A 25,488-nucleotide genomic window follows, 5' to 3' on the forward strand; every position below is an offset into this window, starting at 1 on the left:
AGGTGGAGGCACTTCATCTGCAGTGGGGCGCCGTCTAGCTGAGTTTCGCCCGCTCTTGCTGCTACAGTGATAGGCGGCTGCAACAGGACTCTCAAAATGGCGGACTGTTCTTTGGATTTGGGCCTGGTCCACTAAAATGGCCCTGGGACACCTTGGAACTCGGACGCTCAATTTTTTTCTTTCCTCCACATGCAAAAAAGGTAAATGCCCGGTACGTTACCTGCCTCATCTGCCACGATGTACTCTCCAGAGGAACCGAAAAAAAATATAGTTATGGTAATTATACCATGCATCGTCATATGGAGAGGTGGCACCCGATTAATTATAGTGCTGCCCAAATTCGAGATTTGGTGGATAACCCCCGACCTGCCAGTACATCCACCAATGAAGTGGCAGTGACAGCATCAGAGGCAAGGGAAACGGTTCTAAATCTTCAGAAGAACTTTGGACAAATGAAAATGACATGTTTAACTTGCGGCAAATTAATTTCATGTGGAGAGAGGAGTGTTAGTCTAATCAATAGAGCTTATGAACATCATCATAGTCGATGGTTGGTGGAGACATTTTGACTATATCCTGGACCTGCTCGGCCTCGCCCAAAATGGCGCCGGTATAAATGGGACTCGTAACTCCTTGTTGTGTACTGGTTTCCCAACCTTGATATCACGAGATACGTATGCAGTTTTGAAGCACATGGCGGGCGGGGACGAGAATTGATTGAACATTTCGACATCCCTATTGATATTAAGTTCTGATGTTTTATTGATTACTGTACTATTGAAAGTTTGAATTAACGTCACCCATGGTACTTGCCCGCAAATGTATATCTAGATAATTTTATTGTAACTGGCTTGTCGTATTTTAATTATAAAATGTACGTCCACCGATTCTGCAAGTGTTAGACACCTTAGTTCTTGCAACCTAATGGCCCGCCCGTTACGTTCTTCTACAGTGTAAATTTCCCCTCATCATATAAGATTCCAGTTTGCTCCGTGGCCGGCCCACGTGGTTATAGGCCCGTATTTGTATACTGACATTTTCACAATAAAGGTTTTTAAAACAAAACACGGTAGTAGTACTTACATTGGTAGAGTTTTGAATAATAGCCACTGTTTTCGAATCAGTAAAAGGCAAGTGAAATAAAGCAGTCCAATTACATGACGGTTAAAAGGTATAATACGCAGGAACGCAGTAAAGATAAATGGTCAAGGGCTGTTGTGTTTTCTACTCCTGCAACATAAAGTGATCGATAAGAATCTGATATTCATGCCTATCAGCGACTAAGACAGCAGGCCGAGCCTGTTTTGCTCAACGGTTCCCTCATGGGACGAAGAAACGCCCTTTTTCTCGAAAAAGGAATATTTTACTTGCAGGACAGTTGTAAATTTCCCGGGAAAATACATTAGCCTGGAACATTGTTAGTGATAAACTGTAAATGCATCTGGGTCCTTTGCTTTACAAGTCAGAGTGAGAAAAAAAAAGGTGGGGCTTTCATCATTTGGGAAAAAAAAATGTTCGAAAGCAATGAAAAGCATTATTTTTAGGTCATCTGACCAAGCCTTTCATCATTAGAATAATAAAAGTAAAATGAACCAATGAAAAGTTTTATTAACAAGTCACATGACCTGTTATGCTTACTTTACGCGCTGCGCTCTGGATCGCTTCCGGGAAGCTGCGCCTCGCGCACCGGAGCACTTCCGGGTGCGTTAACGCGACGCGTCATATGACGCATTACGCGACAACGCAGGTCCAGAATATAGTCAAAATGTCTCCACCAACCAGCGGTCGGAACACAACCCCTTTCAGTAATCCAAAAAGTTCTGTAAAATAACAACAGAAGGGACAGGCAACAAGAACCATCACTCAAAAAAGGGGAGGGCAAGTTCTTTTCTACCGGGTCACGTTGGGGCTCCACCGGAACTGATCGAATTGGTAGTCTACAGTGTTTCTGGATGTTTCAGATTGAAGCTGGCTTTAGCATGAGAGCACCCCGTGGCTACGTCGTGGCCATTCCGCGAGCAATCATGGCAGTCGCTCACCACCGGAAGTCTGCGGGAGTCGGGCGCCCCGGTGACTTTTGTAGAATCTTCAAGGCTGAGGGGACGCTTTTGGGAATGGGGTCCATGCCCTAGCAGTCAAGCGTCCGAGTTCCAAGGTGTCCCAGGGCCATTTTAGTGGGCCAGGCCTAAATCCGAAGAGCCTGCTGCCATTTTGAGAGTCCCGTGGCAGCCGCCTATCGCTGCACTGCAAGAGTGGGCGCAATTAAAGTGGATGGTGGGCGAGACGCTGTAGCCGCAAGAGCGGGCGCAACTCAGCTGGTTGCGTAAAGCGCTGGGGTGTACCTGAAAAACCTCCACCTGGGGAGGTGGGGTAGGCTCGTTCGCGCCGCCTCTCCCTTCTAGTGCATCCCACGCCGTTTCCTGGCGCAGGAATATGTGATGGTCGGACTAGGGCACCGCAGGACGTGTCTTCAGGTCGAACGGATTGTGGGACAAGGTCCAGAATGGAAGAGTCACCAAAAGGCAAAAAGTTCTGCTTGACCCCGGGAGCCGGCCGCCTATGTCGGGGGCGATCTCAGGCCACACCAGGGCAACAAGACTTGGGGAGGGGGTCAGAGCCAAGCGCCCCCTCCGAGTCCGCGCCATCACACCGCCCCTCGGGGCCCTCCGTCAAGCGGTTTAGGGAGGCACCGCATCACATTGTTTTCAAATGCAGTCAGGTCCACAAATGGCCCCCACTTACTTTGAGAATAGTGAAGCTGCAGCAGGTGCAAATAAGCTTCAGACAGTGTTACAAGCGCTGCTCAGAACTCTGAACTATGGCACCCAACATCCAGGACTTATGCCATTTGTGCAAGGCAGTGGCATCGAAGCAACTCAGGGACCAAAACCATGAACGTACACTCATGTATGAAAATCTTACTATTGATGCTTGACTGAGGCCAAGGAGATCAGAGTGCATGAGTCTCATGCTCGATCGATTGAGCTAGCCGGATCGGGCAACAAAAAGTATAAAATAGTTATGTAAATAGTTATTTAATAAAATGTTTTACCCTGTTACTTTGCTGGTGTGTTGTATATATTTATAATATTTGCATAGGGTTTGTCGTTATTTTGGGTGGGGTGGGTGGCGGAGCCGAGCTGTCTTGCAGCCATCATGGTGTGGAGCTCAGTTCATCTCACTAGTTTCGTATTTCTCATGAGGGGTTGTTCTTAATGTTTCTATTTTAGCGAGGTCAAAAAGAGATCCCATTAGTGGCCTACTGATTTTGCTCGATTCCTTTTGTTTTTTTAAACGATTTTTCACTATCTGCAAAGACTAAACAGAGTATTGCGACTCTGTGCTTGTTTGTAAATAGAGAATTAACCAAAGAGAACCAATTCTAAAACAGTAAATGCTTGGATAACAATCAATCAAATGGAGAGAGAAGCAGGCACGACGGATTACAATGGGGGCAAGGGCACAAAGAACGACACTATAAGAAGCGATCTCATCAAGGATGTAAGTCGATTCTCCGGCTCCATATGCATAACTAACACTCATGCTAAAAACAACGCTTCATGGACGTCCTTCGACACCTATTCCGAAGAATCAATTCACAAGCTGCTGGTCACCTTGAAACCCGCCAATCATCACACAGACCCCCTACCAGCCAATGCTGTTAAAGTCCTCACCCCCCTGTTCCTCCCACTCTGGACTAAAATCATCAACTGTTCCCTGCAACAAGGGCTCATTCCAGACTCCCTCAAGATTGGGCAAGTCACGCCTATACTCAAGAAACCCACAGCTGACCCGGCCGACCTAAACAACTATCGTCCTATCAGCAATATCACCACTCTAGCAAAACTGTTAGAAAAATGCGTACAACTCCCACTGACAAAACACATTGACCAGTTTGACCTCCTCAACTCTCACCAATCCGGATTCAGAGCAAAGCATAGCACGGAAACGGCCATGACACACATAATAGATGATGCCCTCCAAATCCTTGATCACAATGAGTCTTGCCTCCTCATCCTTCTTGACCTCTCTTCAGCATTTGATACGGTCAAACACGAGAATCTACTGGAGCTCCTAAATACCAGAATGGGCATATCCGGGACAGTTCTCAAATGGTTCACGTCCTTTCTGCACAACCGGTCTCAGAGGTTCAAGATCAACAACGCACTGTCCTCGCCTGTGCCAGTAACACTGGGCGTACCGCAAGGTTCCTCCCTATCCCCCACATTGTTCAACCTCGTCATGGAACCACTCACCACCTTGCTTCATTCTTCTAAGGTACATTTCCATATGTACGCCGATGACACTCAGCTCTACCTCAAGCTTCAATCCCCTGAAGACATCAAACTGTTGAATGCCACACTAAGAAACACCCAAGCTTGGCTGTCCGACAATCACCTCAAACTAAATGCTCTGAAAACTGAGTTCCTGCTGATCTCTCCTCCTGCGAAAAAGGCCATCACCCAAACCCGGCTCAAGCATCTAACCGCACTCAATGTCCAGCCCACCATCGTGGACTCAGCGAAATCCCTTGGCATCACACTGGACTGCAATCTCGACATGCAGCAGCACATTAGCATAGCAACTAAAGGAGCCAACTTCCAAATCAACACGCTGAGAAAACTCAAACCCTTCCTACCACCCAAGGACTTCCAAACTGTGGTACGAGCCTTAGTCATTCCTCGCATAGACTACGGAATTGTGGCTCTCAGCGGGCTCCCCCTGACAACAACAGCTCCCCTAAGAGCCTCCGTGAACGCGGCCGCGAGACTCATCACTGGCTCAAGAAAACACTCGCATATATCCCCTGACTTAAAAGCCCTGAACTGGCTGCCTATTGAAGCCAGAATTCAGTTGAAAATTGCCTGTATGACACACTCGGCCGTACACCACAAGGCACCCAACTACCTCTCTCATAAGTTGACCATATCAGGAGTCTCAAGATCCAACAGAAGCACAAGCACTCTCCTCCTGAAACCACGGAGATTCCGGAAGGAAAAAACATACAAACGCTCCTTCTCTGGAATGGCACCTAGGATCTGGAATGCACTCCCGCCAGAAACCAGGCTTATCCCGTCCACTATTCTCTTCAAGAAAGAGGTGAAGGCCATCCTTATGGCTAAATACACCTGAACACTATTGATACTGGTACAATGACAGTAGTTGGCTCCTACATTATCGGCTGTCTGAATACTTATCTATGTTAGTCCATTTATTTTGTCTGCTTCTGGATCTAATTTATTGCACGGATGCTATACTATTGATTTCCATCTTGTTTATTGGGTTGTATACTAGGACTTGAGTGCCTCAATAACCTGCAACGCACCCACTACTGACTACTACTCTGCTTTCAACATTGTGTTTACTCACCCTCTGGGGTGCTATAATCTTATCCGTTTAGACATTGTACTGCTTCCATATTATTGTTTCTTGATTGTTATTACTCTGTATACTCTTGTTTGATTGATACCCTATTTTTGCAACTCACTGTCTACGGAATCTCATATGGATTCAAGAGTCTTGTTTATCCTATCTACTGTTTCTGTAAAGCGCTCTGATATCTGCAAAGATCTTGTTCGCGCTATATAAAACTTTAAAAATAAATAAAAATAAATATCTGCAAAGAGAGAGTACTCCTAAGAGAAAAGAGGGGGGGGGGGCAGCGTTCAAAGCACATCAGCGTGCATAAACACGAAAATGTTTTTACCTATCACGTACTTGACATTTGACAGCTTTTGATATTTGCTATTAAAAAACCATTGAAATTCACTGAAAAAACCATAGGTTATAGACCATATTAAGGAGGTCATTAGGATCGCGGACGGACTTGCGTCTGTCCACGACCCCAGAGCAGGATGGAACCTCCGCATGGCATGCGGAGTTCCCTCTGTGCAGATTAGGATGTGACCACCAGGGTGGCGGTCACATCCTCTATTTTTAACATTGCTGCGGGTGGAGCTTCAAGCTGCACCCGCAGCAATGTTAAAAAGGCATGCACAGCATTTGCGTGCACAAAGCGGCAGGCACCGCGCGGTGCCTGCTGCATTGTGCACGCAAATGCAGGGGGGTACCATGGGTACCCCCCATGTGCACTCCCCACCCCCCACTACACCTAGGGGGCCCGCAACGGGCCCCTGCAGTGCAGTTACACATGCTTTTCCACGGCGGAAAAGCCGCCGCGGAAAAGCATGTTCCCAAGCACATCCTAATCTGGCTGACGGTGTCTAAGAGACACCTTCACCATTTTAGTGCTTTTCCGCCGCGGTTGTAAGCCAGCCGCGGCGGAAAAGCTGCGGACCTAAACCATGATCCACCAGCCATCCTAATGTGGCGGTGGGTCCTGGTGGGTCCGCAGAGGATTTTCCGCATCCTCCGGGCCGGCGGTGGCTTCCGCCGGCCCGGAGGATGCAGAAAATCCTCCATCCTAATGACCCCCATAGTTAGGCATTTACAAAACCTTGAAAATTCACTGAAAAAACCATAGGTTATAGACCATATATAGTTAGGGATTAGCATTCACAAAACCTTATTTTACTCGCACAAAACCATTGAAATTCGCATATATAGTTAGTTGCAATAACTATATATCGCGCACCCGCAATCCACTGCTGATGTCACATATTACATCATTCATGACATGGTCAGTGACATCACTGATGACATCACTGAAGACATCTCAAATGACATCACTGATGACATCACTGATGACCACTCAAATGACATCACAGACAACATCACTGATGACATCAATCATGTGATAATACGATCAACCTCTTCAGACTCTAATATAACCTTAGATACACTCAGAGTAAACAGACACTCACAGATTGTCACTCATCCATGGAGTTACTCATACACCTAGTCAGTCATGCAAAGAATCAATCACACCTCCATTTCCTCAACTATACAGTTATACACACCTTACTTATTCAAACATATTCTAACACATATTTACTCTCTTATCCAATCACTGATACAAGTTTTCAATGATCCATGCAGCCACTCACACATTCACTAGCTCTTATACAAAGTAATTTATATATGTGAACTCTCACATGTACTGTGCTTTACATATGTACTTACTTTGACATGTAGCACTGAGATATCCATTCACTCACCAATACACTCATGCACACAGTCAACCACCCATACAGCTGTTTCCACATGCAGTTTTGAACCCATACATCTAGTGAATCAACTGTTCATACATCTATGCACAGAGTCACACACCTCACAGAAACCCACACACACACACTCACTCTCCCATACAAATACTTGGGCAACCAATCAATAACCCATATAGTTGCTCATATAACTACTGATCAACACATGCAGCAGTTTACAGAACAACAGATATAATGATGCACAAATTAAGACAGTTTAGTCACTAACCCATGCACTCAGTCAGACACATTTAATCACTCACTCATACAGTCAGTCATGCACCTACTAAATCCTTCATCCAGACACTTATACATCCACTCATTCTTCAATATGTAAGACATATTTTAACTTTACAGAAACATACAGTCACTGGATGTTGTCATCAGTGATGTCACTGACCATGTCATGAATGATGTAATATGTGACATCATCAGCAGTGGATTACGGGTGCGCGATATATAGTTATTGCAACTAACTATATATGCGAATTTCAATGGTTTTGTGCGAGTAAAATAAGGTTTTGTGAATGCTAATCCCTAACTATATATGGTCTATAACCTATGGTTTTTTCAGTGAATTTTCAAGGTTTTGTAAATGCTAATTCCTAACTATATATGGTCTATAACCTATGGTTTTTTCAGTGATATATATATATATATATATATCTCCGGAGAACCGCGTCTCCACCCAGCGCAAAGAACTTCACCGAGAAAGAGATGGCACGGACACATACCAAGTAGGTGCTGATAATTTATTTGTGCAAATTCAGCCGCATGACTTTTCGGCTCCGAGGAGCCTTGATCACATGACAACATTCTCAATGAAAAAAACGCTCATTTAAAGTGCCAGTAATTGGTTGTAACAATGTCATGTGTGAGGGCTGGAAATAGACATGGACAAAATACGAGAGTTAATCTAACTCAGCAGAGATAATACGCAAATTAGTATCGACATTATTACGATCTTTAGCATAATGTAAAACAATAGCAGTCAAATACTGTGATCTCAATCTCTGCAATAGTAAAACAACATTTCATGGATTTAAGAAAATATATGGGCAAATTTTTAAAAAAAAATCACGGTAAAATACCCGATGGTGTCTGCACCAATCAATATGGTTCGTGCAGTGTTATAAAACGTTCAGTTCAAATAGGTATATCCTACTAGTCAGCAGTTCAGTGAAATTTTTTATATAGAGAGGGAGAGGGAGAGAGAGAGAGAGAGAAAGAGAGAGAGAGAGAGAGAAAACAAACTTTTACAAAGTATATGACTTCACCACACATGCATTTGCGTTGTAATCGCATGCGTGATTAAGTCATATGCGGGAAAAAACGTTTGCGCAATGATGGGTTTGCGGAGTAATTGCACCCGCGTTGTAAAACATGCAGAGTGAAGGTATGTGGGATTTTAGTTTGCGGGATTTCGTCATATATTCGTGGTGAGACTGGCCAGCCCTCCCATAGGAATGCATGGGGATATGTATGTCCCTGGTAGTTCCTGATGTGGGAGGAGTGCAGGGGCGAGTTTGATATGTGCGAACTCGTGAGATTAAATGCTGCGCGACGGTGTGCGCAGATGTAATGTGACTAGTGGAGAAGTGCCACTTTTAGAAGTTGGCATTTCTGTGTGCAGTGAATGTGAATTGACTGTCTGGCTTGTGATTGACAGGAGCTGGCTCGTGTGCTTGGCTCCAGGAGCTGGGACGGGTCTGCCCGGTGGTGAATAGGGAGATCTGCCTGTAGATAGGAGGGAGGAGTTGAACCTGGGACCTGAATAGGGCTGGGCCTTCCCTCCACAATGCTGGCTTCACCTCCTGTGGTGCGTCTGATGTCCCTGGCCTGTCCTGTGAATAGAGAGGGGAGCTGAGAAAAACAAAGGATTTACCTTTATAAGAAGGGGCTGTGACCCCATGCAAAATGTTCTTGTTTTGCTACTTGAATCTACCAGGGGCGTGCTGCTGCTGTGGCCCAGGGGAAGGCTTGCCTCCATGGGCCCTGCCCTGCCCCTGGATGCTTGGAGGCCTTCTTGGATATTTGTTGTGCTGCCCTTTTGCTAGCCTTATGGATTATAGGCTGCCCTTGCGCCCTGGGAGCGCTTTGCTTTCTTTCTTTGATATTGCCTTGAGAGTCTAGGGGCTGAGCAGTGCGGCACTGCAGCCCTGGCTGAGGGAATCCCCCTCGTAGGGATTCCCCCCTCCTCTTGAGCCCTGCGGGTGCCCACCCTGCTTATTTGGTTATTTGTGTGCACAGGTGCCCACCCAGCATCTTCGTTTTTGGAGTAAAAATTCAAGTGGATGCCTACCCCGCATTCCAACTTTATTTGTACTTAACAAGGGTGCCTATCCCTTGGTATTGCGGGGAAAGCGATAACCGCAATAGCCTGCGGCAAAACAGGAAGTCAGGCACCGTTATGCCTGACAGTGGGCGGGACTTCTGATCCTGATTGGATGTCCTGCGCCCGCCCCCGAGAGAGAGGAAGAAGCTGCCCGGAGGAATACGGCGCCTGCCTATGCGGGGCTCCCATGGCTGAGGGAGAGCCCCTCAGGCGCCACAGAGGGCAGCTTAAAAGCAGAGGGGGACCCGAGGCACATTGCCGGTGCCTGCCCCCACCGTGGGTGAAGAAAAGAGACTGCCGCCTTGGAGAAGTCCCGGCCCTCAGGAGAGGGACCGGGTGAAGAGAGAGTCCCCCGAGCCCGGTAAGCGAGGGCTTGAGGGGGGCTGTCCCGGTTGTTTTATGGAGCGGTCCCACCATTCCGGGCCGCTCCGACGTGGCACAGTTCTTTTTGATTGCATGAGCGGACCCACCTTTGCGGGCCGCTCCACCGATGCCCATCTTGGTTTCCAGGGCTCCTTGGGGGGTCCTGAGGTCCCGGGGCCCGTGTTCCCACAGAGCCAGCGCGCTCCAACATGTGGGTGCCATTGTTGTCAGAGCCTACGTGGCTCAACCGATGGGGCAAGTTCGTCTTCGTTATTTGGGGGCAGAGTATTCTCAGAGCCAGATGGCTCCAAGGCCCTATAGTATTTGTTCTAGAGCCCGTGCGTGGCTCCAGCAGGGGCAATGTTATTTTAAAGAGCCCCAGCAAGGCCCAGAGGGCACAGTTGTGCCAGGGCCCATTTGTTCTCTCCCCAGCTGCGCCGCACCAGCGCGGGCAGCTGCAACATGAGGTGCTATTCTTGAGAGAGTCCCTGAGAGGGATAGAAGTGGCACAGAGGTGCCAGGCCTTCCACAGCTGTGCAGCACTTAGTGCCAGCTGCATCGTTTAGGCCCCCATGATATTATTCACAGCTGCCCAGCAAGTAGTGGGCAGCTGCAATGTTTAGGATTGCGCAGTGGCGCACCCTTTACCTTCGCTGCCTTGGCAGCGCGCCCTGACTTTATGGACATAGGGCATTTGAGCCCCCTTTCTGAAATGGCCAGTTGGCCAGGGGGATGGTTACATACATAGGGCACCAGGCCCTAATGTGATTTATGTGCTAATATGATTTTGGTGCTAGGAAATGTATTGTGTATAGTATGTTTTACGCACCCTGTTTGATACCTGTAAACTGGTTTATGATTATGAGGTTATCCTGCATATGTTGGTTTATGCTAGTGAGATTATGTTCTCTGTGATTTATGCCCCTAATGTGAGTTATACTTAGGAGGTTAGGGTGTAATGTATTTAGACTTGTGTGATACTGTGCATAATGTAGTTATGGCACAGGCTGATGCTAAGTACAGTGATTACTGGTTGTACGTTTATGATCTAGTTTACTTTTACTTTGTGATGCTTCTGATAGTGGCCCATGTGGCCCTGTCATGTGTAAATAATCCCCTTGTAAATATTGCCCAATGCCAGTTGGCACAGTGTACATGCTGTGATTACTATTGTTTTGAGAATACAACGGCTATTTTTTTATATAACCTTGTGTGGAGTTCCTTTTGTAGTGTACCTGGGATGTTGTTACTGTTGTGTGCATGCGCAAATGCTTTACACACGACCTCCGGGATAAGCATGACTGCTCATGCTAAGCTACCAAGGTGGTGAGCAGGGGTTATCTTTGGCGTGTAACCCCCTTGCCCTGACTAGGGTGGTGGTCTCTGCCTGGCTTTGGCGCAAGCCTTAGCCAACCAGAGATCCCATTTCTAACAGTCAGCGACCCCAGTTTCAGAAAAAGAAAGTTGCAGCTTTAACAGCGAGATATACCACGGATAGTGAGAACACTGCTTCGGAACCTGACGTGTGCGCTGATGCTGCTAAACAGCCCGGCGGAAATTACCATAGTGCGGGAAGCATTGCGTCCGCTTCTGCAGGTGAAAGCAACTGACACGTTCGTTGTTGTTGAGACAGCTGACACTAGAGTGGCTCCCCCTGAAAGACTTTTTGAAATAGTCCTTTTAATTGAAGGTGACATACAATGTACTATAAAGGGGGTATTTTGGGAGAATCTAACAACTACCTATGACATTTTTTTTGCGGAGGCTGATTGGCCCCCACCTTTTGTTTTGGGCGCTCTGCAAGGGGAGAAGGTAATCCTCCCTAGTTTCGCGCACACTGTGCCGAAGGAGCAGGCTCTGCATTTTGCAGAAGAGTGGGATAAGGTGCTTGGACCGGCTTTGTACCGTACTCGCTGTGGATGGGACAAATTTTCTCCATGACATGAGATACCATTGCGGTCCATGCCTCAGCCTCCACCCCAATACCCCATACGGCATGAAGCGAAAGCTCCCGTGGCAGAAATCCTTGAACAATTAGAATATCAAGATGTGATTGAAACGCGTGTGTCTCCGATGAATAACCCTCTTTTTACTGTGACCAAGCCTGGTGGCTCGTACCGTTTGGTATTGGATTACCGGCACTTAAACTCCCATTGTCGGACCGGCGCGGTACAGAACACTCACAGTTCTGCCCTTGTGGCTAGTCTCATGCGTAAAAGGTTTAAAACCACACTTGACATATCCAAAAAAAACACACTTGACATATCCAATGGCTTTTTCAGCCTTAACCTGTCCTCTATTAGTAGTCAATGGACAGCTTTTACCTGCGGTGGCAAACAAAGACTGTTCCGAAGATTATATATGGGCTACAAGAACAGTCCTGGCGTCTTTGCCTCCCGTAAGTCTCTATTTTGGAGGGACTCGACCTGGATGCATGCTCGTATGTAGATGACATTTATCTCACAGACGACTAGTTATGGCCGCATCTGAGTCGCGTTGACCGCATCATTTGTCTGTTTGCGGACTTCGGTTACAAATTTAACTTTGCTAAATCTCACATTGCAGAGTACACCGTGTTGTTTCTGGGCTATGAGCGGAATAATGAAGGTCGAGGTTTATCTCCTCACTTCCTGGAGAAATGAGCACAGTTGCGTGCTCAGACAACACTGAAGAAACTACAGGGCCTTTTGAATTTTGGACGTACTTACATTCCTGAATATGCCCAGTGTATCAAGCCTCTTTACGCTTTGGTACAACCTACTTTCAACATATCGTGCTGGCTGCCTTCACATTCAGCCATCTTGCAATCTTTGCAGGCTGATCTACTAATCTAAATTCTTGCTGACTCGTGATAACCACACTAACCTGGTGATAAGAATCGTGTTTGGGCGGTGGGTTTCACATACCTGACTTTTAATGAGGGTGACACAGTCCCTATCACTTACAAGTCAAACTTGTACACTTCGGCTGAACTGCGGTTTTCCACTGTGGAAAAAGTTTTGACAGCAGTGCAAATGGTGACTCTAAAATAACGTGCACTGTCGCAGGGAAAATGCATCTTGGTTGTTACTCCATATCGTGCCCTACAGGCGGCGACGAAAGCCAGTGTACTGAATTCCAAAGCTTTGCACCCGCGGTGGATACAATGGGCCATGTCCTTGACATCTCCGGTCACGTCAATTTTTGATTCCTCTTTGCAGGCTTTGCAGTATGAATTTGTTCATCCGGCTCCTCGGACCATGCGCCTGCTGGAGGATTTGCATTGTATCATTTGCACTGACGGTTCGGCGAACCTGTGACTGGTTCAAAGCATGCTTATTCTTCGGCCTGTGCAATAGTGTTTGGTACTATGGTGAATGGAGAATTCAAGTCTGATGTCGTGCATACACAGACACTAGGGGACTGTACCGCTAAGTTGGCAGAGCTCCGTGTTCTGGTACTTGCACTGGAGTACGCTGATCCTAGTGTGACTACTCTTATTGTAAGTGACTCTTACAACTGTGTTCAGTCTTACAATTTATTCTTTTGGACTCAAAATGATTATCGTGATTCCAAAGGTAGCACAATAAAACATAAAATGATCTGGGTTCGAGTGGCTGAGCTTAAAGAACGGCTGCCACTCGTGTTTGTGATTCATACTCTTGGTCATCAGCGCATTGGAGTTCATGCTGTTGGCAATAGTCTTGCTAATGAAGCAGCAAAGCCCGCAGTAGCGACTTATGTAGTTGCAGCAGTTACACATTCCAAAAGTAAGATTGATGATGACATCTTGGCAGCTATTGCAGCAAAAGAGCAGGGAAGTAATTACCCTAGAGGTTTCCCTTCCAAATACTCTTATCACTGAAGTCCTGATAAAGTTCCTTATGTGAGAATTAACGATGTTGGCTATAGATTGATTCCCAGCGCAGACCGCAGGTCCACACTGATAACAGCCGCTCATGAAGGTATGGTATCTGCTCATGCCGGCGTCTCTGCGAGGGTATCTCTTCTACAACAGCGTTACTGGTGGTGCGGATTGTACAAACAAAAGTGTGATTATATCCTTCATTGTGATCTTTGCCAGCAGATTAAACCTTCAACTGCTGAACGCCAGCCCCGGACACTGTTGTACATATCTAATCAACCACTTGGTTGTGTTTACTTGGATCACTGCGGTCCTTTCTCCTCTGATACTGCGTATAAGTACTTCTTAGTTGCAGTTGATTCTTACACGTGCTTTGTGTGGGTGTGGCCCCAAGGGAGTGTTGATTCTCGAACTGTCGTAAGGGATTTGTGTGTCTTTGTGGGAATTTCAGCATGTGGTACCTTCCATTCGGACCAGGGTTCAACGTTCGCCTCTAAGGTGTATAAGGATGCCATGCGTTCATTGGGGGTCCAAGTCCAATTTTTGTCTCCATACAGGCATGAGGGCAATAGTGTTGTGGAGCAGATGAACTGTGACTTAAAGCAATCCTTGACAGCTAGGTACAGGCTGGAACTGGCTAGCCCACCTCATTAGCATTCAGCGTGCACCTACTAATCTCCCTAAAAGTTCTCTGGGTGGGCCGACCCCCATACAAAATGCTCTTTGGCATCAAAATTTAGTTCCGGCCCTTGAGGGTCTAGACCAGGCGGCATCTGCCACTCCCTTTGACGTAGATGAACATTGTGCTGTTTTCCAGAATCTACAAAAGACTCTTGACAGTCTTGCAAAGGAACATTTGCCCTCCACAACTGATGCTGCATTGCAGATTCCGGTAGTTGGCTGGCTACCCCGAGTTGGTGAATTGGTCCGAGAGAAGGTCGAACAAGGAGTTGGGCCCCTCATATAGTGCTCCAGTTCCTGTGCTTGGTGTGCAGGGTACAAGAACAGTATTTTTTTACCTACGCTTCCTGGTCGTTAGGAAAACCGGTACATCTCCATTGACCATGTCAAACTACACAGAGTGGCCGATTCTTCTTAGTATGACACCTGCAGTCTCTTGTCCAGCTATGCTGAGAAACTCTGTTTTGGCTCCAGCAACTACCACAAGGCCTGACGTTGCCATCGAGATGAGTACAGTTACAAATCTTTTATTAAATCTAATGGCTGGTGATCCTCTTGATGAAACCGAGTACACTTACCCCACAGGCTTATCGATGCCCGATTTACAGACCTGTGTGGCTAACCAGTCACGTTTTTCATTTGACACTGACTCTACCACATCAAAGGCCCCCTCTAAAGTTCTATTTTTGTTGTTTGGCTTAAAAAACATTTTTGATACCCCCTTGGACTTACATTTGGCTGGTGCTGTTTTCAATTTATTTATTCATGTCGATTGGATTTGTGGTGTATTTTTTCTGTCTTGTGAATGGACACTATGTTAAAGATCTACAATTACAATGATTTATGGAACTTTGGCACCCCACTCCTCATCACACATCATGAAGAGGGACCAGACTTTTGTGAATATCACTGCTTGGCCTGTCTAAGATGGGATTGTGTGGGATGCTGTTAAATTTCAGATACACAGACCCACCGAGGTTATTAATGTCCCTAATGTTCTTCGTGTTTCAATGGGGGATGTGGTTAAACAAAATATACGCTCTGATGATTGGGACGTCCAAGCTGTAGAGGCTCTGTTTTCAGATATGAAATATTATGCTGCCTTTGATGCTGAAGATTTGTACTTAGATTCCACAAATGATGCTGATTTATTTTGCTACCAACATTTTGGCAATCACTTTCTGCATAAGGCAAACACATTTAGAAATGTGATTAATTATACACAATGGGAACATTGTCCGCCCCTGTTGAAGGCAGCTCCAAAACTCTTTTGAAAAAGTTCTCTTACTTTACTGATTTTAATCAATCAAATCCTAATGTATTTCTTTTTAAGATGACTGAGAAGTCCTCTTCCAAAGTTAGACTTACCCACACTAAATTATTATATTCTAAGTCCTTTATCGACCAAATAGCAATAGGGAGCTATGAGCTGTGGAAAGATACTATTGATCTTAAATCTGTTTGAGGTTCTAAAAGTTGGCAAGTGCAAGGCACTGAGGCTTTGCATCGTGCATGTCTCATCCCGAACCATATGTTGTTGTTTTTGAATTTAACTATTTCACAAACCACCTGCTTTGGATTGGCTACGTCTAAAAAATTAAATGCTCCTTCTCTTCCTGATTTGGCAGAATACCCCAAATGGAAAAATCACACCAGTAGGTCCCTTAATAATTTACAGACTGTTACTAAATTCATCCTTTAACATTTCCGGTTTGGATCCCCAAAGTTGGTTGTTATGGCAAAAAAGTGCAGATTCATGCCAGCATCGTTTTCTGGGTTTGGACCCTGGCTATACACAGGTTAGGGTGGATCCCCGTTTTGAGAGAGACCATTCTGTCACTACCTATTCTGTAGGCAAGCTATGTCAGAACGGGCTCAAACAATCCACTTAAATGAAGCTTAACTGACGCTAGCCTAAATTGACTGACAATGTTGATTTGAATGACTTTGTGAAAGGTCCTGCAACAGGCAGATCCAAAAGATGGATTTATACTATTTACAACGAGGTATGGAAATTGTCCCAGGTTGAAGCTGCTTCTAGGTTAAGGGCAATTGATCAAGCTAATTTAGAAAAAGTGCTTGCAGTTGTAGATAATAGCATTAACACACTTTCTTCCTGAATTTAGACTTTAGACAATATTGTGTCATCTGTTGTTGATATTGTGCAAGATGATGTCTGTTTTGTACCACGGTCAAAAGCATTTGCTTTCTATTATGCAATTTGCATGGACTTTACAAACGTTGAAGGCTGGTAAAGTGCCTTGGGACTACATGAACACTTCTTCGCTATTTTTACCATTAATTTGACTGTAAAACAACAATTTATGTCAGTGAAAGATGCTACATTTTCACTTTTTCATATTGAAAAGTTAGAACCTTTACCATTTTCTGTGGCCTAAACAAATTCTGCTGTTTCGCTTATTCATGGGTTAATAACCTTATCGAAGCAAGTATGAAGCATTATGCCATAGGCAGATTTGAACCATTAGGTAGCGCTTTTCTCCAAGAAATGTGGTCTCTGCCATTCACTATAGGTGCCTGAGGGAAGGTAAAGAGGTTTACTTAAAAGGTGAAGATTGCACTTCAACACCCGACCACTCATTGGTCTGTAGGAATATACAATTGCACGGCTCTAGTAATTCAGACACCCCAAATTTGGCCTGTATTTTAAAAGGTACACCCGCCTTAGCTATTACACAGAATTTCACGTTGTTAGCAAACGGTATTTATTTACTTTTAAATAATGAAGATTGCTGTGGTATGCTGGCAGGGATTCCGTACATAGTGACGTCTATACATAGTGACCGTCTCCCAACATGTAGTCTGTTGTAAGAATGTGCTGTTTCTTCCTCTGCATGGGAAGCTCGATGTATGTCTTCCATTCTGACCTTAAAAGCAGAGTTCAACAAGATGATTCGAATAAGTGCTCTTTTGTCTCAAAAAGAAGACACCCTTACATCTGCACGTGAAACCTTTGTCCTTTACGTGGCTAACACCCGAACCGAGGTACATGCCCTTCTGAATACTGATCTCCCCCTGCATTTTGGAGAGTTGATTGAAACTACATTCAATGCCTTGTCGACCAAAGGCTAGGCACACTTTTTTAAAGTAGTAGGTTCTGGCCTTGCGACTTCATTCCAAACTGTATTTGGTGTGATACCTGCATGTTTTCATTCTATTTTTCCAGCCTCTTTGGAGGTTTCCTGTTAATACTTGCCCTGGCTGCCGATGTGCTTCTGTTAATTTGCCTGCTTAAAAATGGCTGCACAAACTGTGTCACACGACAATCTGCCCCGGCTCCTCCTGTTTCGCAACCGGATGCTTGATTACTATGGAACGGCTACATTGAGTGCAGCATATGGATTATCGTTTCGATTTTCCTATTTTACATGCGTGCAACCTGTCTTCCATTGCCTGGATTGCTGTTTTGAATGGGCTCTGGATTTTTGTCTCTGCAACACTGTGTCTTCCAACCCAGATTATGACCAGCTGATGAGCCCGTTAGTTGCTCATAAACTGCAATTTTCTGGCATCGGGAGTATGGCCTTTGCAGCGATGCATGGAGTCCTAGGTAATTGGAATATTTGTACAGCGGCACATGACTTTCCGGCACACAGTTACATTGAAGAATACCCGAGTTGTCCTCTGATGGTGGTAGAGGCTCCGGCTATTGAAGAACATGTTTATTGGATGGCTTATATGTTTTCGGATGAGAACAATGACTTCCTATTGGAGGCAGTTGTAACGTACTGTGCCTATACACTGTGGGATGAGGTGGCACTTTTTTTTTTCCTGCTTTAAAACATGTACTGGACTTTTTTTTTTCTTTCCCTTCTCTATTGTTTTCCCTCCACACGTTTGCGTTTGACACTGAACTGCCCCAACTTGGATTTTAAATTATATGTGGTTAATTAATTCAGAATTTGCTCCTAATTTTCCAGTTTGGCAAATTTGAACTTGATTGTGTCTCTCGAACTCTGCGTTCCTGATTTGCCCCCCTGTTTGTACATGTTCCGATCAAGGGAGGGTGTAGTGAGGGCTTGGCATTGTTTGCGCTCATTGCTATGTTAGCATTGGCTTATTAGATGTTTAAATGCCATTTTATCTTTTGCTGCTTTTACACATGACACTGCTTATAGCTGTTGTTTTAAGTTAGGCTTTGTGAATTACTTCACATGAGAATGGCTTGTTTCCGGCATCCCTAGACTTACATTGCGACCCTAGTCTGCACAGTGAGTGCTAAAGCCTCCAAGGTTATCATAACACGTTAGCTGTTGTGCGGGCTGATTGGCTCACGTTTTAGACATAACATACATGCCGCTGCAGCCAACTGAGATTCCGGCGCCTTTAATATTACATTGTAGGCATGATTTTAGGCACTTGGAGGGAATCCGATTCCCAGAGAGAAAGAGCTTTTGCAGATCGTGATGTGATTCACTCCTGCTGATCTTGGAGGTATGGGGTCCCCTATTCAAGCCTAAGAGACCTTCTATATTTTATAAAACATAGTTCCTAGCTAGAGAGGGTGATATATTAGGTGCTATAGAACCTGTTTTCACCATCATTATAATATGATTTCTCCTTTTGTGTTTTATGGTGATGGGATATAAACTCAATAAATACATATATTATTGGCCCACTATGTACCATATAACCTTATAAACCGCACGTCAACAGTATATTGCACACATTATATATTTGTGGTAAGAACTGATTCACTTTGCTATTACTTAGACCTATTGATATGGCCGGAGCCATCTTATTTCGTTTCTCTGTGTTCACGTACTGTTTCCCTGAAGTCATGTGATTTAGCTCTTTGTACGAAACCACAATGTCAGACTTAGCCTCCTGCTCTATTCGTTAGTGTGTAGCTCAGGGAAACCCAAGGCAACATCTGCCCCTCTGTGATGCGTACATTCTAGCAGAGCCGTTCCTGTACTCCCCGAGCTACAGAGAGACAGGGAGGCACCTCACTGACCTGCCCCCGGAATAGCTTAGGCCTAGCTACTAGCAATCAATTGTGCCTTATATGGGTCTTCCTGCTGGCTCACTGACCAGTTGTATCTTTCCTTGTAAGGTGGCATCATGAATGTGTGAAACGTATATATGCTTTGTACCATTTGTATGTAGTCAGTCTCCTCTGCGCACCTCCAAGGGTCGTGTAGACTGAGGCTCCCCTGTCATGGCTTGTATTTGCTGAATAAACGATTGAACCTTGTCCATTGCCGACTGAACTTATTATTCGTATATGAGATATATGGGCTATTGGTGAGTATAGTCCATTAGTGTCATTTTTGGTTCCTTCAGTTGGCGACTCCGCCGGGACTCCGAGTTAGGGTCGTCTCCTCCTGTAAACAGGACTAGAAGGGACAGGGAGGAGTTCTGGCCGAGTGGGTGGACAGAAAGAGAATCCTGATTTGAAACACCCGTTTGTGGTACGAAAACAAAATTCCACTCTCGTGCCCAGTATCCCTCCCAGCTGCTGACGACCCTACACCGGAGTCCTACGGGCTTAACCCGAGAGAACAGCAGACTGTGCCGGTCTGTTTTGGAGTCGGCAGTGGAGAATTTGCAATCGACCTGAGTCCCCCAGGAAAGTGAACTTCTTGATTGTATTGGATGAGAAACACTTGGAAGAAGTGTTTACTTGGTAGCAGTTGTCTGCTTTTGTCGGTGGCCGGGGAAGCCGGACCACAAGGGAATCTGGGGGTCTGACGTTGCAGCGCAGGGGCTGCGCGGGTAGATACCTCATGGACTTGTTTGGTAAAACTTTGAGACAACACCTGGTGCCTTAGCAGAGTACGGAGTTGCTCGCTCTGCCGAATTCTCTTTGGGAAAGCCCTAGGAGCAACTGGGTAAGCTAGGGTTCTGGAGCTGCGTGCCCAGATGCTCGGCCCAACCAGAACAGGACCAGGGGATGGCCTGTAAGAGGGTTTTTGGTTCGCCTACCAGGTGATCTCAGGACAGTCTAACAACTGTTTCTTTTGTGGTTGAATTTTGTTGGACTGGAATTCTTTTGAATTGATTCCCCGATCAGGAGTCGACGGGCTCTGTTCGTTTTAGAAGACATGTCATTTGCATTGAACAAGTATTGAAATTTATTGCCTTGCCACGCTTTACAGCACTTTTTATGGTAAGAAAATAGGAAGAGCGTGAGAGTGTGAATGGTGAGAAGGGCGCGCCCGAATGTGAAGGATATCTGAAATATACGAATAAAGTTGTGTAAATATTATCATGCCTTGTTTTAGTGTAAAATGTTTTGGATGCTGCTGGCGGCGAGGTACACGGCTGGAAGAAAGACAGCCTGCCCCTCCTGAAGGCAGTCCCAGTTTTGATATGTATGTCAAACATGGTCTTCCACCAATCCTGCTTAATATGCTATGGCACAAATACACGAAAGACAATTCCGATTTACAATGGCCTCTAACGGGGTCATTTGATGAGAAAAAGATTAATTACATTCAAAATAAACTATTCATGAAGAAAAGCCGCCAGTCAATGTTTGATTCCTTGAACCTATGGTTGAAGGAGGCAAAACGACAACGGATAAGAGAAGAAAAATTGGGATAGCTTAAATCTGGACAGACAGTTACTCAGAAAGCTATAGCTTATGATAAAGGGAAGGTGGAGGAGAATATTGCACAAATGGACAGACCGTTCCATTTAGAAACTGACAAAAGTTATGTGGCCCGACCAGATACCGGAGACGAGTTGAAGGACTTATTAGAAGCCCGACCGCCTCCTCCTTATGCCCCACAGGGCTTATACCCAACCGTGCCTTTGGTACGAGCAGACCAACTTGGAGCAGCATCGGCCGTTGGAGCTCCGGGGGGAGCGGTTGCCACGGCCCCTGCTGACGGATCTGTACGGAGTGTGTTACTTCCCCCTCCCTCTCTCCGACTGACGACCTCACCCTTGATATCATTACAGCCAGACGCGGTTGTTTCCTCCCCTTTGCATCCAGTATTTCTCTCTCTTCCGGCTCAAAGCGCTATAGATCCCCGATATACTGCTTCCCTAGATACTACGCCCAAGCGTCTTAGACCTGATTTGAGTGATCAACGAATCTATACTAGGTCGTTGTTGGGTATGGAAGAAAGGAAGGCCATAGTTAATCAGGCATCCCAGTGGATGCGAAACGCCATTTATACCGTGGAAGACATTTGGAGTACCATTAAAGATTTTGAACCTGTTGCGCAGCAACTAGCTATGGAAAACATGGCGATCCGACTAATTTCACTGTGGGAACAGTGTTTCGAAGAGGGACTCCCTCCTCAGATACTGCGGGATATAAGAGATCGAGCCCACAAATTCCAATTACAGTCTGATGAGGTATATCAGAATGTAGCAACTCTTTTACATTATCGAGAACGAATGCACCGAAAATGTGCCGATTGGGGAGCTCAGCACCCCATGAGAGAAGTGCACCCCCTCTTTTATCCCGAATTACCTGAACTAAGGCATGCCAATAATGTAGTAACAAGGGCTCGTGTGGACGCTAGGCTTCAGGAACACTGGGCCCGATTCACAGAATGAACTTAAGACTAAATCCTAAACTTACTACTATTTGGTATTCACAGAATGCACTTACTACTTTCGGGATTCACAGAGTGAACTTACTACTTTCGGGATTCACAGAATGAACTTACTACTTTCGGTATTCACAGAATAGACTTAAGACTACTAACTTTACGTCCGAACTGGGGGCGGAATTTCTGGCTTGGGGGCGGAGCTTGCGGCCCGGAGGCGGAGCTTCCGGGCTGGAGGCGGAGCTTCCGGGTCGGAGGCGGAGCTTGCGGCCCAGAAGTGGGGATTTAGGCATGGCTGAAATGCTCACCTCTGGGCCGCAAGCTCCGCCTCCGGCCCGGAAGCTCCGCCTCCAGCCCGGAAGCTCCGCCTCCGGGCCGCAAGCTCCGCCCCCAAGCCGGAAAGTCCGTCCCCGGGCCGTAATTTACGGCCCGAGTTCGGACGTAAAGTTAGTAGTCTTAAGTCTATTCTGTGAATACCGAAAGTAGTAAGTTCATTCTGTGAATCCCGAAAGTAGTAAGTTCACTTTGTGAATCCCGAAAGTAGTAAGTGCATTCTGTGAATACCAAATAGTAGTAAGTTTAGGATTTAGTCTTAAGTTCATTCTGTGAATCGGGCCCAATGGGTTTATACCCCTTAGAAACGAAGTGAGGTCCTCACTCTAAAGGCTCAGCTTCCTGACCCTCGTAAAAATCCCACTGCTTATTATAAATAATTAACAGAGGCTGCAAATTCTGCTATTATGACGATACCTGATATTGAGTTATTTTTCGGTCTCCTGATTCCAGTGGACATTTGGAGACCAATACATGACACGGACCATGTCCCCGAGTTAGGAGGGACCTGGGACCAATTAAAAACCTGGGACAAGGAACGAAAACCTGGAGAGAAACCTAGAGATGAAGTTTTAGCAGTGCCAGGTAGAATTATCACATATATGCAGACCCTCCTCCCTCCTAGAAAATTTGATTGGGATAAATTAACGGCCTGTAAGCAGAAGAAGGATGAAAGTGTGTCAGATTTCTTCACTAGGTTCGAGAAAGTCTTTATAGATTTTAGTGGACAGGACCGATCCACGGATGGTGGGATACGGTTGTTTGTGAATAGATTTATTACAAATCTGCTCCCTGAAGTCATGTCTTGTCTCCAAGCAGCCGAGAGCACGTGGACTATGGCTACCCCGTCCGTGATTCTCAGTATGGACCAATATTATGAGCATCGAGAGAATGAAAGTAAAGAGAAGACTGAAAAGAAAACAAAAAACTTAAAGACTAGAGTTCTGTTGCAGCAAGTTAGTAGAGAACAGACTGCAGGACGGGGAGGGCGTGGCTCTTTCCAAAGGGGTGCAACGGCAGGGAGAGGTAGGGTAGGTCCCCCGAACATTGGCATAAATCAATGTTCGTATTGTAAACAGGAAGGGCACTGGAGGGGGGACTGCCCTCTGTTGCTGGCAAGGAGTGGTACTAGTAGGTGACAAGGAAGGGGTCGAGGGAATATGGACCGAAATAGTATGCGACGAGAAGAGATGCAACATGAGGATTCCCAGAAAAATTATTTTGACAATCTCCAAAATAGACAGTACTATAACAAGAGTTATAGGGATGATGGATATGACGGACAAGACTATGCATGAGACAGCCAAGGACAGAGAGGGGGCCACATTACAGTACCAAGAGAGACCTTATGTACAAGGGGAACAGTTGGGTACATCGGGAAAATTCCTATTGGATACTGGGGCAATGAATAGTTCAGTTGCTCATTCGCTGGTCCCAGGGGCTGCTCTGTCTGGCCAAAACAATGTATCAGTAGGATTCTCTGGAATACCTGTGGTAAGCCCCGTTTCTAAGCCTCTGCCCTTCACTGTAGGTCCCATTTCTATACATTCACCTTTTCTGTTAACTTCAAATTCTGGTGAAAATCTTTTGGGTTTGGATATCTTGAAAAAGTTACATGCACAGATTTATTGTTCCCCAGATGGTGTCTATCTGACGATGCAGAAACCATTATTGAATGCCGCTCAATATTTTGCTAAAAATCAGAGCTTCCCTCCAGAATTTTCTACGATTCCTCAGACACTGTGGGCTACGGGAGACACCGAATGCCCAGATGCCTCGCATTCCTCAGTATAAGATTTCACCGGAAGGTGAACAGGCCTTGTTGCACATTATTCGTGACCTTATTCAGAGAGGGTTGGTGGAAGAGACGGCTGCTAATGTTTGTAACAGACCGATCTTGACGATTTTAAAGAAGACTCCAATTGATGGGGCCCCAGATTAGAAGAATACATATCGTTTTGTAATTGACCTCCGGGAGGTCAACAAAATTGTAGTCCCCAATACCCAGTGGTGCCAGATATTCCGGCGATCCTAACAATGATTCCTCCTTCGGCTCAATATTTTTCAGTAATCGATTTAAAGAATGCTTTCTTTAGCATTCCAATCCACCCTGATAGTAGACATATCTTTGGCTTCTCATTGGCTGGCCGAAGTTTTAGATTTACACGCGGACCCCAAGGCTATACGGAAAGTCCTAGTATTTATAGTCAAGCCTTGAAAGCAGTCCTTGATGAATTAATTTTGCCAGCGGGGAATACTATCATCCAGTATGTGGATGATATCTTAGTGGCCTCCGACACGGAGGAGGGGTGTAGAGAGGCCACGGTTCAATTATTGACTCATTTGGTGAAAAAGGGTAATAAAGTGTCTCTTTCCAAATTCCAGTATTGTCGACAGGAAGTGACCTACCATGGCCACTTGCTGTCGAAAGCGGGGAGACTATTGACTCAGAGCAAATATCTGTGATAACTAACATGCCTGTACCTCGTACTCAACGAGATGTTCGTGCTTTTCTTGTCATAACTTCTTACTGTCGCCAATGGATTCCTAACTATTCACTTCTCTCTAAACCCTTGTTGTATTTGACAACCAAAGATGTGCATGAACCCCTACCCTGGACGGATGAATGTCAAGAAGCCTTTGATTCTTTAAAATCTGCTCTTTGTTCTGCACCCGTTTTGGGCACTCCAGATTACCGGAAGCCCTTTTTCACTTTATGTGCACGAGGTGGACGGTTGTTCACTTTCAGTGTTAACACAGAGTTTTGGCGGAAAGCAGAGACCCTGTGCATTCTTCTCATCAGTCTTAGATATTGTTGCTCGAGCCCTTCCAAGTTGCCTGAGGGCCACCGTGGCAGTGGCGCTGGCCATCCGGCAATCGGAAGGAATATTCCTGAATACGGACCTCACAGTCATGGTACCGCATGCTGTGGATATCCTTTTGAACAGAACTAAGACCCAGCACCTGATGAGTGCTAGATTGACAGGGTATGAGCTGACTGTTTGCCCCCATATCACCATAAAAAGATGTGCCACTCTGAACCCAGCCACATTACTGCCTCTCCCTTCGAATGATAAGAAGGACGATGTCCAGGATTGTATATTTATAACAGAAGAAGAGATGAAGGGGCGTGTAGATCTAACTGACACCCCTTTACCTGAACCCCAAGGGGAGTTGTATGTGGATGGCTCTTGTTTTAAGTTACCAGATGGCACTGCAAGAGCTGCCTATGCTATTACG

This window comes from Lissotriton vulgaris, chromosome 3_1 (genome assembly GCF_964263255.1).
Source record: "Lissotriton vulgaris chromosome 3_1, aLisVul1.2, whole genome shotgun sequence".
NCBI classification, from domain to species: domain Eukaryota; kingdom Metazoa; phylum Chordata; class Amphibia; order Caudata; family Salamandridae; genus Lissotriton; species Lissotriton vulgaris.